This window comes from Octopus bimaculoides, chromosome 11, assembly GCF_046866305.1.
Source record: "Octopus bimaculoides isolate indiv1 chromosome 11, ASM4686630v1, whole genome shotgun sequence".
Classification (NCBI taxonomy): domain Eukaryota; kingdom Metazoa; phylum Mollusca; class Cephalopoda; order Octopoda; family Octopodidae; genus Octopus; species Octopus bimaculoides.
In genome coordinates this window covers 30653991-30658990 of record NC_142938.1, presented here as the reverse complement: position 1 = coordinate 30658990, position 5000 = coordinate 30653991, and the positions used below count along the sequence as shown (strand labels likewise).

At 35.2% G+C, this 5000-nt stretch overlaps 1 protein-coding gene across 20 annotated transcripts in view; it reads left to right on the top strand.

Annotated features, from left to right (window-relative positions):
• Positions 1–5000, top strand: part of LOC128249065 (homeobox protein six1b-like) — a 526697-nt gene that overhangs the window by 473442 nt on the left and 48255 nt on the right. The gene's annotated exons all lie outside the window — the stretch shown is intronic.

Here is a 5000-nt window from a genome sequence, read left to right as displayed (position 1 = left end):
GAAGAAGAAGAAGAAGAAGAAGAAGAAGAAGAAGATGTTTGACGAGCCAAAAGTAATTTTTGTATACGTTGCAGAAACCGGGATTATTATATGCCAAACCACGGTTTCATACGGTTGGGTCTTCGATTGAATTTACACGCGAGTAGGCTAGACGGTTATATCATGTGTCGATCGTCGGTTGTGGTCTGTCATGTATGTAGAATTTTGCTTGCAATTCTGAGCACCTATAGGCGAGATTAATTCGTTCTTTTCTTTTAATATGCAGGATTATTTAAAATTTCGAGAAAGGTAGAAATTGTGTGACATTTTCCAGTTCTTAAATTCTTGTATCTTATCTAACACTGTGCACGAAATACCGTGTCACCTTCTTCTCTTGATTTTCAACTGTGGTTTGAAATTTGTGCTGTTTTCGAAGTAGAGGAAGCAGTTCTGTTAGTGCTAGATTCTCTCGGAGTAGAGGAATTCTGTATAATCTCTATATAGCTTGTTGATTTGTGCGCGTGAAGAAATCAATTTGGCATTATAATGCATTTCTCTGAGCATTTACTCTTCGGAGGACAAATCTCTGGATTTTTTCCCACTGCATGTCAGTTCTGTTTGTTCTACAGTTCTGTTTGTTCTACATTTGGTCGCAACATTTTTAAATTGTGATTCTTTATGGCATTACCTATTCTTTATATACATATTTCATACAGCTCTCTTTATTTCTATTTCCCTTTTAACTACTTGCAGAATTTATGGCTGTTTTAGAAATGTTTCCTGATTAGTGAGAGGGGAATATTGTAAGACACTAATTTTGACAGTAATGTTATACAGTTGGTCACAACATTGAACATTTCTGTTCCTAGTGCTTTTAGAGGAACTCTCTAGATTGACTGGCTGTGTAATATCATTGTCTTGTTTACGGCTATAAGGTAGTAGTTTAGTGTGATAATCTACAGCACTGTTGAACCTAACTCGGTGAGGAACAATACACCTATCTACGTGTTGATACTTATTGTTTCATATTTGATGGAATTCAGTGATTGGTTGGATTTGGTGCGGATATGTAATGTTTAGTTTCTTTAAAAGCCCATAGAATATTTAGTTTAAGCGCGGTAGTCAAAGTTCAACATGATAGTCAGAATCAGCCGAATTAAATGATATAATTATTGTTTCATGGAAACATCAGCCCTATAATCACAAGCACAAGACGTCAGACGTGCAAACACAAGTATCCCTATACAGACATACACTAATGCTAATAGACAAGTTCTCCGTTATGTTGCTATTTTTTGTTATTTATCCATTTTTCAACCATAACTGTACTGATGTAGCTTCTATCATAGTGTGTCCCAATAACATTATCCAATGTGTAGTTTGAGAGAGATCTGTGTGCCGTTTCTACATAGCAGGTCGACCAACCAAGTTGTAATTTTAGAATCGGTAGATATATGCTGGATCTGTTTTGTGATATTTGAAGTGTCGTGTCCATCCTATTTTTGAGTTCAATTCACACAAAAATAGACTGCAGGCCTCCCTCTCACAGGAAAAGATACCAGTAATATTGTAATAATAGCAATTGAATTTGTGCGTCATTTGAGCGAAACGCATCAATATTATTATTACTATTATTGTTAAAGCAGAGAGCTAACAAAATCGTTAGCATGCTGGGCGAAATGCTTAGCAGCATTTCATCTGTCTTCGTGTTCTGAGTTCAAATTCCGCCGAGGTCGAATTTGCCTTTCATGATTTCCGAGGCCGATAAATTAAGTACCAGTCAAGTACTGAGATCGATGTGATCGACTTACCCCCTCCCCCAAATCTCAGGCCTTGTGCCTATAGTAGAAAGGATTATCATTATTATTATTATTATTATTGCTGTTTTTACGAATCATATTGTAATAGCCGTAGTTGTTGTAATTGTTGTTGCTGTTCTAGTTGTTGTTATGAAGGTAGGGAACGTAATTTCATTTAGTTACATGTCTAGACCTGCTCTTTTTGATAGACGTGGCATCATGTTGTTATTGCGATTATTGTTGTAACTGTTGTTCGTGATCTAATTTTTACTTCTTTTCTGTTATCTATTCTTGCATATTTTAATTGCTTTTTGTTTTCTTTCTTTTTCTTAAACTTTTTGCTTTACATCAATGCCGTTTTACCTTCAACATCATCAGACAATGTACAAGGTATTTTACTGTCTGCATATTTGTATGGGGTAGGGCGTGTTTGTGTACAAGTGTCTCTATATGTGTGCAACAAAGAAGGTTTAGTGTGAAAAACTCCCATCTTGTTGGATAGGCTTGTACATGGAAAGCCCGTACACGCTGTGTTTTGCATATATGTATGAGCATTTGTATGTATAAGTGTGTATATGTGTCCACGCACACGATCATACACATAAATAATTCACTGCTGCTTATAGTTTCTTGTATATAAACCCTGTTATATTCATACACTCGTTATTCATTCATTACTGCGGCTGCATCACTTTCCCAGTTCAACTTTTTGCTATGCACCATTTCGCTTTTTGCCCCATTTCTATTATTTCCCTATTTCGTTCCTCACCTGTAGGCATTTTTCGCTATCATATATATTATTATTTGTTGTTGTAATTTGCTGTATGTTCCTTTGATTTATTTCTTTATAACACGAGGATTTACGTTCACACTTAGATTTATCCCAAAATGAAAATAACTCAAATTTTTGTATCTTATACTTACACGTACCTGTGCCCACATACACCCACACACCCCAACATGCACGAATACACACTCATAGAAAGAGAGAGAAAGCTGGGCAAAGCCAAGAATATAGGAATACAATAGTTTTACTTTAGTTTCTTGTTTTTAATCATCAGAAATGATATTTCAGATGGTGCCAAAGAAGAAACTATAGTAAAATGCTTTTCCAGAATTTTTTGAGCTTTATTCTATATTTGCTTCTAGTTTCTGCAATTGAGTAATATCTAGGCGTTGCTGTAAGTTTCTCTCTCATTTCTCTCTTTCTCATATATATATATGTGTATATATATATATATATATATATATATATATATATATATATATACATACGTATACACACACACACACACACACACACACACACACACACATATATATATATATATATATACATACATACATACGTACGTATATATATATATATATATATATATATATATATATATATATATATATATATGTATGTATGTATGTATGCACGTATGACTTCAAGTTTGGTTAAGCCGGCACCAACTCCATGAAGTTTACTGAACCACGTAATTATTTCAAATTCTGCCTTGTCGGTTTACACTTCTTGCTTTCTCGCTTCGATTTCCTTCTCATATTTCGTTTCATTGTTACTTTTGTTAAATGTTTAAAAAAATACAAATGATTAAAGACAAAAAAAGAGAGTACATCAAAACGTTAGGCCTATTGTTGTTGTTGTTGTTGTTGTTGTTGTTGTTGTTGTTATTGTTGTTGTTGTTGTTGAAACTCAAATCAGCCCTGATGAAGCAGACTGATCATCAAACCTTTTTTTTTTTCCAAGATATTTAATCTAAACTTAAGATTATACAGAGTTAAGACGGCAGTGTATTATTTAGCAGAAATTCGGTTGCTATTTCTAGCAGGTCTAGCAGTGATACAGAAGTTACCTGTACGATCTTATGTGTTGACGTTGCAATTTCCTCCAATTTTCTGTGTCTCATTGATTTTCCGTAAATAATTCAACAAGGAGAAAAATCCCAAACTTGTTCTATGTTGTTTAAATTACGAACGATAATTGAAGTTAAAGGAGAACCAAAAAGGGAATTAACGGGACTTACCAAAATTTGAAGTACGTATCTTCAATTCTGGTGGGCTTCATTGTGCAAGTGTTTTATTGTGAGCTTTTACGTGTCGTGCCTAAAAATTTAATTGCATATATATGTACATATTTATACATGCAGATATATGTATATGCATGTGTATTTGTCTGTATCTAAAAAAATTGGGTGTATAAAAAGAACAAGAGCATTTACCCCTTTCATTCCTTATCACACTCAACCTGGATCTTTTGTTTCTCTCTGACACTGTTCATCCAAAGCCCCACCACCTTAGAGGAACGTTAACTCCTACGCTGTTGACTGTTTCACCTATACCGTCAGAACAACATTATTCACTGCATAAAACACCGACACTTCCGCTCACTGTATGTCGGTGAAACTGGTCGGGGAATAGCAGACGATACTAGAGTACATCTTTTAGACGTTTGATGCAACAACAATGGGTCATTTCAATCTGTAAATCGTCACTTCAATTCCCCAGGCCATATTTAACCGCATCACTTCGTGTATAGAGTTGTTCTATTACTGTTGATCAACCGCCTCCCGTTTACACCATGAACAGCAGTTAATATTCCGTCTAAATACAGTTCAGTCAATGTAATTAATAATCTCATCCCCCCATCCTTAAATAAGGCTTTTTCTTAATACTCTTCCACTGAGAAGCGCGCTACTGTGCACTTCACATACACTCGCAATTCTCACATTCTACATGCTTCATTCATACCAACTACACGGCATTACACGCACCTTTACACGCTGAAAATATCTTTCAATCTAACACACACTTAAACACTCCTCTTCATTCACATACAAAATATATCCTAGCATCTTATTTCCCTTGTTTTGATAAAATACACTTACTTAGTCACGCTCTCATACACATACATCAACGAGTTAGCACTAAATATCCCTTGATTGAAAGACGCCCTTCTGGTTGAAAAACCCCTTTCCGTTATATCCACTTCCGTCATCTAGTTCATTCGTGTGACACATGATTTTTACAGTAAAGCATAAACTCAACATAATCTTTCTTATTTTCTGCACTTCTCTTCAGCTTCTTCTTGACCACTAACCAACCGTTGAACGTTGAACTCCTCTCTTTCATTCTATCATCTTAGTTTTTCTGTTTACTCCTGAAACATTTTGGATTACCATACGCTGTCACACACCAACCTCCGGATTGCCATCGAAT